The 14,075-nt window shown below is 43.6% G+C and overlaps 2 protein-coding genes across 5 annotated transcripts in view; one reads left to right on the top strand and one right to left on the bottom strand.

The window, feature by feature from the left end:
- The window catches only part of PARP9 (poly(ADP-ribose) polymerase family member 9), an 828,079-nt gene extending 822,934 nt beyond the window's left edge, over nucleotides 1–5,145 (bottom strand). Inside the window, exon 1 of one of the 2 annotated variants that reach the window (XM_085647495.1) lies at nucleotides 5,008–5,145. The gene's annotated coding sequence lies outside the window, so the exon portion shown is untranslated. The remainder of the gene's footprint in view (nucleotides 1–5,007) is intronic. The other variant, XM_085647496.1, reaches the window with a different exon arrangement.
- DTX3L (deltex E3 ubiquitin ligase 3L) overlaps nucleotides 4,619–14,075 on the top strand; it is a 203,595-nt gene continuing 194,138 nt past the window's right edge. The window contains exon 1 of one of the 3 annotated variants that reach the window (XR_014979841.1): nucleotides 4,619–4,777. The gene's annotated coding sequence lies outside the window, so the exon portion shown is untranslated. Of the gene's footprint in view, nucleotides 4,778–5,205; nucleotides 5,373–14,075 lie in introns of those variants that run through there. The other 2 variants (XM_085647498.1, XM_085647499.1) reach the window with 2 other exon arrangements.

Consider the following 14,075-nt stretch of genomic DNA (forward strand, 5'->3'; position numbering starts at 1 on the left):
ATGTGCAAGACAAGCTGTGGGCGAGCGGGGACACCACACTCAAAGAAGTAATGGTCATAGTGAAGAGGGCAGAACTCTCAAAGAGGTGCGCCGATGCTACCAGGAAAGAGACGGTCACCCCAACCATGGTGAACAGGATACAAGAGGGAGACCACCGCAGGGACCAGAAACCCAAACCACCCATAGCCAAAGGGACCAGCAGATGGCAAGGGAAGCAAGCGGACAGCGAGAATAAGAAAACATGCTACAGGTGCGGAAGTTGGTCCCACGAAGCCCACGACAGACGGTGCCCGGCCTTCAGAGCAAAATGCATGCACTGCGGTATAATGGGACACTACGAGAAGGTGTGTCGGAAGAAACAGCAGAAAGGAGTGGTGAAATATATGGACCAAAGCACAGAAGATCAGGAAGAAGCCACGGAGGAAGAGGTGGTCACTGTCTTGTGTATATACGATCAGGTATTGAGCGTGGACGCCAAGAGATCCACCAAACCGGTCCTAGAGATGTCCATGGGCGGCATAACAATTTCGGTCGTGGCAGACACCGGATCCCCATTCACCATCATACAGAGAGCAGTGTGGGTAGATCAATTCCAAAATGAGTGGGGCCCTAGCCTGGAGAAACTGGACATACGACCGGTAACATATAATGGTGATCGCATTCCCATGCTAGGCTTCCGACGTCTACTGTTTGAGTTCAGAGGTCGATCAGCATGGTGCAAACTGTATGTGGCCGAGAAAGGACCCTCCGTCCTGGGATGGTTAGACCAGGGCGACCTGGGCATAAAACTCGACCCTGGGGGGAAGGAACAGATCCTGCTCACAGACCAGGAGGAATGGCCGGACATGGATCGATGGAAAAAGAACTACCCAAAGGTGTTTGGGGGCGCAGTAGGAAAAATGGAGAAATTCCAACACAAAATAGTACTTAAGGAAGGAGCCACACCAGTAGCACATAAAGTGAGGAATGTGCCCATTGCAGTGAGGGAAGCTGTCCAGACAGAACTTCAAGATCTGGAGAAGAAGGGCATCATAGAACCCATAACCTGTGCTGAATGGCTGGCGCCTTTGGTGGTCGTGATGAAACCCAACGGGAAGGTCAGACTCTGTGTGGACTTGAGGGAACTCAACAAGAACATAGTGGTGGAGAAATTTCCCCTCCCCAAGATAGAGGAAATGCTGGCGAGAACCAGAGGAGTCCAGTGGTACTCCACAATCGACCTCACGTCAGCCTACCACCAGGTAGCGCTACACCCGGACAGCAAAAGTCTCACATCGTTCATTACCCCGTTTGGGTGCTACAGGTTTTGTCGCATGCCGTTCGGACTGGCCTCAGCGGCGGCTGTCTTCCAAAAGATGATGCACCAACTGTTCAGAGACTGCAAAGACGTACAGTACTTCCAGGACGACATACTAGTGATGGGCAGAGATAGAAGGGACCATGACCGGACACTAGATAAGGTACTACGGACGCTGGAAGCCAAAGGCCTCACGGCGGAATGGTCGAAATGCCGTTTGGGACTACAGTCAGTGACCTATTTAGGCCACGAAATAGGGCAACAGGGGATCACACCCAAGAGGGAGAACGTGAAAGCCATTGTTGAAGCACCGCCACCCAAGAACAAGGAGGAGGTCAGATCATTCCTGGGGATGGCGGAGTACTACAGCAAGTTTGTGGTACAATTCGCATCCAAAACCTACAACTTGAGGAGGCTGACCAGAGAAAGCACGGTGTTCCAATGGACACCGGAGGCCCAAGCGGAATTTGAAGTCATTAAGAAGGGGATCCTGGAAGCAATACCACTCAAGGGGTACGACCCACAAGGCGCCACCATACTCATCACGGACGCCAGCGACAAGGGGTTAGGTGCTGTACTTATGCAAGACCGAGGAAGTGGGGACATGGAGACAATAAGTTTCGCCTCCAGAGCGCTGACGGAGACAGAAGGCAAGTACAGCGTCATTGAGAAAGAGATGTTGGCGGTAGTGTGGGCCATGACGAGGTTCCGACAGTTCCTATGGGGTACCCGATTCCTGCTCAAAACGGACCACAAGCCGTTGGTGAAGGTTTTAACATCTTGCGGACACGCCAGCGCCACGCCCAGGATATCGAAGATGTCCCTAAAATTGTTGGAATTCAGATACGACGTGGAGTACATCCCCGGCAACAAGAACCGAGTGGCGGACTACCTGAGCCGAGCGGCGGCCATGGAGCCGGGAGAAGAAGACCCAGCGGATAGAGGAGAGATGGTGGCTCTCATAGAGGACCAAGAGAAGATCATCAGCATACAAGAGTGGACGGAAGCTTATGAAGAAGATGCTGACCTAAGGGAGGCAAAAGTGCACATCACCCAAGGGTGGCCTGATAAGAAAAAGGTGAAACCCAACCTCAAACCCTTCTATGAGGTGAGAGAAGAACTGACGGTGGGAGACGAGGGCATATTCATTTACCGGGGAGAGAGAGTAATCCCCCCGACGAACCTCATCAACAGGTTGCTGGACTTATTGCATGTAGGCCATCTGGGGATTGGGAAACTCAAGGCCAGATCGAAACAGAACTACTGGTGGCCAGGCATGGACATGAGAGCAGAGAGACACGTCAGAGAGTGTCCCCAATGCCAAGGGGCCGACAAAACGTTGAGGCCCTTACGCCCAGCACTGGGGAAATTCGACACTCCCTCAAACCCCTGGGAAGAGTTGTCGATAGATATTTTAGGACCGGTGCTGGATGACCAGAGCGTACAGAAATATGTGTGTGTTCTCATCGACCGTTATTCCAAATGGCCAGAGATAAAAGTGAGCGAATCCATGGACACGGAGAACATCCTGGAGTTCTTATCGGAGACATTCACCCGCGAGGGAATTCCCAAGTCCATCTTAAGTGATAATGGGCCCCAGTTCAAATCAGAGAAATGGAACCAGTTCATGGAGAGAAATGGCATCTTGGTAAAGCACACGGCCATTTACCACCCAGCAGGAAACGGTCTAGTGGAACGATTTAACAGGGTGGTAATGGGAGCCATACAAGCGGCCATCACCTGTAACAAAGACTGGAAGAAGGCGGTGGAGAATATGGTATGGGCCTACCGAATAACGCCCACGAGTACGGGGTTCAGCCCGTTTCAAATATTGAGAGGGCGGGAACCCTTCACGCACGACAACAGAATCTGGAAGGAGAAGGTAGTGACCAGTGAATGGTCTCCGGCGGTCGTAAGAGCAAATCTGGAGAGGGCACAAGCCATCTACACCAATAACTACAACAAGAGGAGGAGTGTGAAGGACACTCGGTTAGTGAGAGGAGAATGGGTGAGAGTAAAATTGGCTACCCTACAAAGGAAAGGAGACAGCAAGTACAGCAAGCCCATGCAGGTCAAGGAAGTGTACGATAGAGCGGCCCTGCTCAGCGATGGGAATGTGTGGTCGCAGGACCGCATGGCCCGGTGCAACAAGATATTGAGATGGGAGCAGTGGGAACCGGAAGGTGAAAGCACGAAAGACGTGGACGAAGGGAATAAGGCGAGTGGAAGTGAAGAAAGGGAAGAAGCGGAAGCTGGAGAGGAGCAAGTAGGAGATCAAAGGGGTGAGACACCAGAGGCAGATATGGACAGACCGAGAGGTAACATGAACAGTGGAGGAGAGATGAATGTAGGAGCAGAACGTGAGGAAACACAGAGCCAAGTGACTCGAGAGTGCAGTGGTAAGGTGACCAGGAGCGGTAGACAAGTCGTAAGACCCTCCAGGTTCCACGACTTTGAACTGGACTGCGAATTGTAAGTGATTGAACTTTGGGTTGGAAAAAAGGGGAGATATGTAGCGGTCTAGTTGTTACCGCGTCACGCAGATGTGACGCCGGCACGGCACGTTGGCGCCGGATGCGCGCGCGGAGCTAGCGCGGAGGCGGGGAGAGTGAGCGCGCCGCAGCGAGGGCACAGAGGGTTGGCCGGCGCTCCTCGGAGTAACTGCTGGTGTGATATCCCAATAAACACAACGGAAAGAATCACACGTGTCTCGAGTGTTTTATGTGACAACTTTACAGTATGTTCTTTTTTTTAATTTAATTGCAAGTCTTTACAATATTCTTTACATATATAAGAAAAAGTGTCAAAGTCATGATACTGTATGTTGATGCTACGGACACCTCTGTGTTACAGAGGTCCGCTCTATGTGCTTTCGACAAATATAAAGGTTTTCAAAACCAAAAAAATTGTTTTTAGCTCAAATGATTCAAAGGTTGCTAAAAATTCAGCGACACGTGTTGCCGCGTGGTGGAAGGCACTTTGTAAAGCTGGGATGGTCAACTTTTTGTCGAGTTTTGCTCAATTTGGGTACTAAAAGGGTGCAACCAATACCCAGGTGTTACCATGTTTAAAAATGACAAAAAAAATGAAGTAATACCATTGCAAAACGTGCTGCGTAATTTGCCTTTTCTTGCTGCATAATTTACTCAACCCTGCCATATAATTTGGCCCTCTACTGCCGCATAATTCCAGTGGCCCTGACTATAGTCAGCATGTATTAGTACAGTCGCACACTTAGTTCCCTAGTGACAGAGGTCACGCCCCGTGTGTGTTTTTCTACAACTTTCCAGGGTCACGTGACTTTCAAAGATCTCTTAATTCACTTCGCCACCCCTATGATAACACTTCAGACGTCGTCGTTATTTCAGAAACGCAGTAGAGGGCTGCGGTTCCGTGTTGTTCTCGCCCAGTGCGCCACGACTTACTTATCTCAACCCTATGCGCATTAGATCACAATTGACGGCTTCGCATATTATTTCGGTAACTTTACTCTAACTTTTTTTAAACTTGATATGAAAAAGAGAGCTGTATTTCTTGACAAGGGTCGTCGATACTGTAAAGCTGAGTTTTGACATGACTTCTCTGAAAATCTTGCTACTTACCATGAACGACCTGGGCTCTCTGATAAGGGAACTTTTAGAATTAATTTGTAGTCAATCACCCTATCCAATCGTACCCACCCACCCAAACCCACCCTATTGTATACTCACATGGAGTTTTTCTCCGCAGCGGGCTGAAATCCGTTCCTCCTGCCGTGCTTTGCGTGAGTGGGCACAGTCCGCCCGAGCTTTAAGTTTCTGTTTCCATTTACTCGCCAAAGACGTAAAACAGAAACCGAAAGTAGCTCGGTTATAGTTGCCGCCGTTTGTTCCGGGTCTGTCACTCACTCGCGATGGGCGTACCCGCCCCAACTGCTGTTACAGGTCACTCCCCAGCAACCGAAGTATTATTTCCTGGTGCAAGGGTTGTTTCCGTGCAAAACACTAAACTGTTGCCAGTCCCGGCCCGGGCCAGCTGCGTGCGCCGCTAGTAGGAAGAGGAGGCGGCGCGAGCGAGGAGTTTGAAAGACGACCAGGTACGGGCGGGAGGCGCAGGCCTCTGCTTTTATGGTGCCACCTCTAATTACCCTTTAAAGTCCATCCGAGGGAATAACTGCACAGCTCCGTGAGCTCTTCAGAAAGCACCCCAACCGATAGCACGTCAATCCACTTGGAGGGTAGGGGTGGTCACAGACTGAGCAGCAGGGAGAAGGAGAAGACAAGAATACCACAGTCAAATCGAGAAATTCATAGGGATGGTCGTGCTATGGTTCTGACTTGACTCTGCGAATCATAGCCACAGCTGGCATGTATGTAGTTTGATTATATGTGAATTTCACAGTTTTGGAACTCTTCTACGTGAGGCTTTCAGTGCTTTGTGTGACACTTCATCGCCAGTAGAATAAGGCATTCATATTCATGCATTTTAGAAGGCAGCCCCTTGCAACGTAGGGGTCTTGAAGGAAAAGTAAAACTGATGCATCACTCCTAAAAGTTCTTATGCAGCATCGTACAGCATTTCTTTTCGAATCTGATCATTCTGACAACATTAGTGAAGGGACGGATGAAGGTGGAGCAGTGACCTAAGTGTTGCAGAGTTTGTCGGACAGACTTTTAGTCCTACACAGGCAAGGGCCTATGTCCTTATAAGAGAAAAGAGGGGCCCCTTCTAAACCAAAAGAGTAGGGCACTATACAGTGAAAATAAAGAAATATCCTTTGGACAAGGCAAATTTTATATAGGCAATGATCCCTCCATACATTACATTGAAGTCTAATTTCTCTCTTTTCCACACTCATTTGTCCATACTGAGGAAGATTGAACCACATATAATCAGCAGATAAACAATACAAAACCGGTATTAAAAAACTACAAATTAATTTATGAATTATTCAAGATACAGGTAGAAAAGGACAGAAAATCAATAAACATGATTCCTCACAGTATTCATTAACAGCAGTCCTTGATAAAAAAACAAAAACATCAAATAATAAAAATCAAGACCATAAAAGAACGAGAGTCACTGACACAGACAAGTACACTATGTCATTAAACGGTTTACCCATCCGTGGTAACAGTACATAAGGCGTGGAACCTGGTACTTTATGGTTTGTACTCGTTGGCCGCCGCCCGTGTGCACGGATTGTGTAGTTAAATGGGCGTTGACGCGTTTCGATGGGTAAATTATATCTCGATCTTTCTCAAGACCAAACACTTGACTCTCATATTAACCCCTTCGATGCTGCGCAGATTCCGCCGCTGTGCTGACGGAATCTTGCGCGGGCGTGGTCATGACGGAATGGTTCCGTCATGAGCACAGCTCAACCGTGGGTCATGACGGAACCATTCCGTCATGAGCACCGAAGGGGTTAAAAAACTTGCAAAATGACCAGGTAAACACCTATGTAATAAAATACAAAAATCAGTCAATTATCTCTAATATGCAACACAGTTAAACACAACTGACATTTTAGTACACACGGGTTAAATATTTACTCTATATTTTATCTGAAAACCGTAGGATACAAGGTGTGTCCTTAGTACATATTAAAACATAAGCATTGATAGTTAGACATCCCTAAAGTGCAGATCAAGGTCTGTTAGAACAGGTACCTTGCATGTTGTCTTAAACATCGAAATGAGATACATTTTGGGGTTATCTCCAGATATATGTAACAATCTTTCCTCCATTTGTATATACTAGCAAACAGTCTTAGCTTAATATCCTTTTAACATTCCACATTCTATCATCCATCACAAGAAAAATATACCTCACCTATTATTGGTTAGGCAAGCCACCATCCGTGAGCTAAACCGATATTTTTCTACTAGCTGGGGAAACAAACTCCTATGGTAAATCAGGATAACCCTGCAGCTTATCTGAGAAAAAAGAGCGATGCAGTTATTATAGTTCATACTTCCATTTTCCTAAAAATTGGCCTTATTCATAGAAGGAAGGGGAGGAGATCTCACCTTTCTTTTACTTATACTTTTCCTTTCAAATTTATAGGTTGTAACTGATATGGCCAGGTTGTATCAGTTAAATCCATGCATAACGTAAAAAACGCTCTGTAAAACATGAATAATATAAGTCAGGGCTCAGCACTAGCATGGTCGATTTAACTTAAAGCAGCGGTAATCTTCTAATGTTTACCTTAAAATAGAGCAATTATAAATTAAAGATGGACTGGCTCCGGATTCCTTAGCAGTCTTGCCGTGGTATCTGCTTAAGTAGGTTACAAGGATTCTGACCGCATGGTTTCCCTCTTATAATTGGGGTCTAGAATAACAAATGAATAACCATTATTAAAGATCTATAAATGACTATCCTTGTAATTCCCCAGAAGAAAAATACAGAAGCTTGCCCCATTGCGGCAATTTCAATGAAGAGAACAGTCTTTTCCCATGATTGCGCATTAAAGCTCCTATCATTACGTGGTTTAAGGCTCATATTGTCCTTTCCGCCCTGTAAGCTCATAATGAGCACCCAGGTATGTACACTCTCTCTTTGGTAGTTCTATACCCCGATTAGAGTACTACATCGACTCTAACATCGTGGTACTTACACCAACAATAACTTGAGTGTCAGTCTTATCTCCCATTAGCTTATCGAATCGGGCCTGCAATGTGGTATAAACCATTACATTTAACCCCCAGAACCCATCTCGATTGCCCTGAAGCCCCCTTTAGAGTCTCGAGCCTGGATAGCAACGCTTTCTGCGTTAAAAAAACTGGTGCAAATAAATCCCGCCACCTACTTTAACCAATGCGAGTTCCCACGTACGGTCGGTGACCGGCAAGGCAAAAAGTGAAGTATCAACCACCCTGTAGGCGGCCTGATTCTTTTATACTCAGTTATGGAGGACACCTGATTACAAACAGTATCTTCCCGCCTCATGGAACACCGTATTATTTTACCTATATCCGCAAACACTTCCGGGTTAGGTCCTAATGGTATAATCTGAAACGCAGCTGATGAAACAGTCGTCTTTGTCGGGTGCCACATTGGCCTGTATAGAGTTCATATCCCACGGACACATAACGGAATCATGAAAAGCACGACAGCAGCGTCATGCATATATGCATAATATTTAACTGCCAGGACCTCTCTATGACTAATTAAAATCTGTCCCCCCCCATGACATCAGGAAGAAAAACATTTGTACGATTCGTATTATCGCTGAAGAAAAATGGCGCCATCTTGAAGTGGAATAAACCAATTGTATCTCATATAAATGGGTATATTCTTCCGTTTATGTTCAGCTAAATAAACCCTTATCTTTATATTAATAACACATGTTATTAATGTATATTCCAGCAATATGTAAATAATGTGGCAGAGTCTGGGCCACAAATTATTATTGTCGGTATATTTAAAAGAAGCCTATTGCTATCGCTATGCATTCACACAAACGTTAGAATAAAAACTTAAAAAAGGGAAAAGAAGAAAGGAGACAGAATATACTGCTTCTCTATGTTTGTGAAAATCTACCTATTTGCTATTAGTCAGGTCGGGGTAGCCTATAATGCTATCTATCTGTGCTCCAGGAACAGTTTAAACAATAAATGACGTCCAATCTTCCCTTGAGTTAAGGCCCCCAACAATGGTGCCCAATTTGCACATAAACCATTGTTCCCTCATTTTTCTGATCTTATCTATTTTGCCACCACGTCTATTATGTTTGATTTTTTCCAGTATAAACCACTTAAAATCATCACATTTATGGTTGCTCTGACAGAAATGTGCTGTAAGTGATGCATTCTCCTTTTGTTTTTCGGAGTGCGGACTTGGGTTCTACTATTCTAAAGCGTAATTCCCGTCCCGTCTCACCCACGTAGCCCAGGCCACATGGGCAGACGAGGAGGTAAACCACGTTTTTGCTTCTGCAGTTGTTCAATTCTTTAGATGCGACAGTATTGCCCTTATATACTATTTGTCTAGCAAGTATGCAGTGTTCGCAAACTGAACAAGATCCGCCTTTGTTATTCCCTATTGCTCTAATTTGAAACATGGTTGTTTGGATATTATCTTCTTTATCGGTATATGTATGTACCTGTGAGTTTCGGAGATTTGTATTACGCCGAACAGTGGTTTTTCAAAAGGTTCTTCTCTTTCGTCATTGATGATCTTCCAATTCCTATTTATTATGTTTTTTATTTGATTACTCACTTGTGAGAATTTACTGACAAACACAATCTTTTCATCATTCTTATTCTTCTCTTTATTTTTATTCATATCAAGCATAGACTCCCTATCATAAAATCTAGCTCTTTTAAATTAAATGTTGGTCAGTTTTTTAGGGTATCCCCTATCGGCTAATTTCTTCTTGAGGTTGTCAGAATGTACATAAAAGTCTTCGAGTGTGGTACACTTTCTGCGAAGTCGCAGAAACTCCCCAAAGGGGATATTATCTTTCTGTGCTTTGGGGGGATGGCTTTTGTAATGTAATAAGGTGTTTTTATCTGTTGGTTTACTATATATTTCAACCACTAGTGTATTGTCACTATTTTTAATACAGATGTCCCAAAAATTAATGTGAGAGTTACTCCACTGAGAGGTGAATCTAAGATTGGGGTCACCTAAGTTAAGCCAGGCTATAAATTCTTCTAATTGGCCACTGGCACCGCCCCAGATGAAAATGATATCATCAATGAAGCGGTACCAGTGACTGATGTTCTCGAAGAAAGGGTGCCAGTTCGTTAAACACATGGACCTGTTCAAAGTTGCTCACATAAAGGCAGGCCAGACTTGGGGCGCAAGTTGCGCCCATGCTGGTCCCCTTTACTTGATGTTCCTTCTTGTATAAAAAAAGATTGTTTTTCAATACCATACTCGCACAGATCATTATAAAGTCTAAATATCCACCCTCAAGGTCTTCTGCTTGAAGCATAGTTCTTACTGTTCTAATTGTGTCATCTTGGGGGATATTGGTATATAGGGCTTCAATATCAAGGGTGACCAAAAATTGGGTCACCCCATTGAAGCCCAAACACTCAAAGGTTGCAATTGCGTGTGCTGAGTCTCTCAAATAGGATCTCTGTTTGGCAACAATAGGTTTTTAAAAAAATGTCGGCATAATTGCTAAGCGGTTCTAAAATAGATCCTATACTGCTAACTATAGGTCGCATTGGAGGATTATCAATATCCTTGTGGATATTAGGCAATCCATAGATTGCCGGTGTAATGGGATCTAGATTATATAAAAATTTACATTCCTCCTCACTAATCCAATTTTCATTTGTGGCCAGGTCTAATAGATCATACACATCTTTTTTTAGTTGAATATTTTTAGAGTGGGAGACTTGATAATGTTCTCACATTAAGTAAGCTCATCATTTTCTCATCATATTTCTTCTATGTCCCCCACAAAGAGATGGTTACCCAACTTAATTTGATAGCTCTGTATAAGCACGAGTTTTCCCTTCCTACTATCCGAGGATAGATGAGATACCCGTTTATTCAGGAAGATGCACAGAGGAACGAAATCTTAATCTGTTCAGGGACAAGAGGCACCCTAGAACCCATGGCAGGTAGACCATTTAGAAGTGCAGGCAATGCCCACTCCCACCCCAGATACTGCAAGACATGCCTTCGCCTAACAGACAGCCTGCCTGGTAAAGCGAAGAATCGAATACACCAGGATAACAGCATAACATTTTCATTTAATATTTGTCTCCAAGGTATTACATTTAATGTTATTATGCCTTATGAAGTTTTTGGGTTCTGGTACATTTCTGGTCTCTGCATTCTTGTGCAATTAGCTAGTGTCAACTAACACTACATGCGCTTGTACATCGGGGGGCAGGCATTTTTTTAATCTCCTGGCTTGACAGGGTGGCCGCATTAAAATCTAATATTCTCTGTACAATTGTGTTTTTTTTAATAGCATTCCAAGCAAGGATACCATTGCATGACCTAGTGGAATTTAATAGATTTGTGACTCTTTACATGGAGGAGGGCAAGAAACCCAGAATTTTTGTGGAATCTGATTCGTTCCAGTAGATCAGAGAGGGTGGTCTAAGTCTCCTCATCGGGCAAGAAAGCTCTCCAAAACAAAAAACAACTACTATGTAAGGGTAAAATCCTTCTTTAATAGCACAGGTCTGCAATAAGAAACATACCCCAACCCCAAGGCTAAATACCTTAAAAAAATATTACACTATGTTGATTTCTCAAGAAACCCAACCCCCTGATAAAATTGCAAGTTCCCCCTCCTTATAACCTTCTCTTCACATACCCACACCTGGCCAACTACTCATTCCCCATTGACCTCACCACTCACTCTACTGTTAACTTCGTCTAGTCCATCCACCTGCATCCTGACAATAGCCCAGCCTCACAGGCTGTGCTCCTCCATCGCATAAGCCCCCTAACAACAATTGATCCTGCTGACACTGCCTAAAACAAAAAATTCCAGACCTGGATGCCATCAGCAAACGAAATACCCTTAACCACAAAACAGCAGACCTGTCCCATCAAAACGATATGATAAAAAAATATATAAATTAGTGCAAAGTATGACTCCACCAATTTCAAGGTTTGAGCAGGTTTAATAGTAACTGAAACACCAAGATAAAGGTAACAGCAGATAAACCTTCACCCTCCTCCTTGCTCTACCAGCTCCTCCAGTAACTGCCTTATACTACTTTCTAGAATTCCCCCGTTGCCAAGGAGCCTAGGCACAAGCATTACAAGGTTAAGCAAAACAAAAGGGAAAACAGGATGTGTGACATAACATATCTTCCCTTTCATAAATAAACAAAACGTACATTTATAATATCTTAATAATACAATGCATTAACAAAGGAATAATCGTAACATAACTAAAATTGTAAAACACTTGCAAAACAAAAAAAACAAATGTCATAACGATTATTTCAATCGCCTCCTATTCACACTCAATCGATAACCAGTTTGGTGTATGTCTCCCACGTTTTTCTTTTTTCCTCACGTCAGTTCTATCAATATTGATAAATACTATGTTGATATACACCATAATATATGTACGTATAATAACGAACTTGCATCACCGTTGTTGAATTCACCCGATATGACTCCCCCCCCCCCCCCCCCCCCCAACACCAGAGTCAGAAATATGTGGACATACAGGCCCTGCCACCCAGGCCCAAAGCAACTGATTGACAGATCACAGGTGGGGGGGACGTAACCCTTAGACAAATGCACGAACAGGAGAACACAGATCAATCCCACAGATAGGCAGCAACACCATAATGGTCTCATAAGATTGGCCCCCGAATAAAACATGTTTGGCCGGAAAAGCACATGTTCCCAAAACAATAAATAACAGCAAATACTTCTCCCTAATTATTACTTTTTAAACATGGTGATACATCCAGGAATATACCAATCCCATAGACCAATTTTTTATCAACATTTATTATCAGAAAAATATACACATCATTTTTATAACTTCATTTTCAGATATCACAAATATGTATAAAAATATATATCATAAATACTTCAACATAGAGAGAGCCCCAAACCAAACCCAACATCTTAATTTTCTCGCCAGAGTACCCTTTTGAGCTAACATCTGTGGGAAGTAGCATCTCTCCAATGTGATCTATGACTGTTTCTTTCCATATATTCTCATTGATGATAGTATAAAATGATCCCGAATTTGCGTACATTTGAATTTCTACCTCACCAATCCTCATTAAACAAATGGGCTTCTTTCTTAATTTGTCATTTTCTCTACTCAACACAAATGAAACTTTTGAGCTTAATATTCTGATGACTTGGACCTAATCAGAGTTTCCTTCCTCCTCGAAACATTTTACTTTTTTCTTTGCTTTACAAACTTTGGCAAAGTGCCCAATCTTACCACCTGTGGAATGTTTTACCTTAGCTGCAGGGTATGATTTGCTGTATGCAAGATTAGAAGCGCTGCCAGAACAGTAACCTTTTAAACTTTCTCTAGGCAATTCCTTTCTCTTTTTCTGATTATACTTAATATTTCTTTCCGATATATTACCTTTATCTTTACATTTTATTTTACTAATTTTTTCATCTTGTGACTTACTAATCTCACCCTTAACAGCCTTCTCACTGCAGCTAGACATTTCCGCTTTCTTGCAATTGCTAAAATGTCTTGTGAGTTTACATCGCTGTTAACCCATAATCTCTCCTGGATCGCAGGGTCTTTATCATGTATAACCACTTGATCATGTATAAGATGTTCTTATAACCCCTCAAAATTACAATCAAGAGACAATTTGCGTAAAGTAGCCTCATATTCATCCACACTCTCATTTAGCTTCTTGCTTTCTCTTGAAGAATTTGTACCTAACAATTCCTATGCAAACATTTGGTGCAAGATACTTACAAAAGCTTCAATAGCTTTCTCAAAAACAGTGACTTCTCCCCCACCTAGAGCCTGCGGCAATTGTTCAAACACCTTTAAACCCATAGGCCCCACCGAATGTTGGAAAACATAGGTCTCTGAACTTTTCCACTTTTTAAAATTCACTGCACTTGAGCACTTGGAACTCACTTTTCTTTGATCACTTCTGTAATAACCAGTGGTTTTCCTCCGGACGGAGGCCAGCATATGAAAAAGAAGCCCAATGATGATGCTGTCACGTTTTTAACTTGGCGGAGAACCAAGATATACCGCCTCTGACCTACAAACGTGAATGAGGGTTTTTAATTACTAAGTTGCAAGCCCTGGTTAGTCAGGTCAAGTGATTCATTCTCTATTGATATTGAGTGTATTTGC

Source organism: Triturus cristatus, chromosome 3_2 (assembly GCF_964204655.1).
Source record: "Triturus cristatus chromosome 3_2, aTriCri1.1, whole genome shotgun sequence".
Lineage (NCBI taxonomy): Eukaryota > Metazoa > Chordata > Amphibia > Caudata > Salamandridae > Triturus > Triturus cristatus.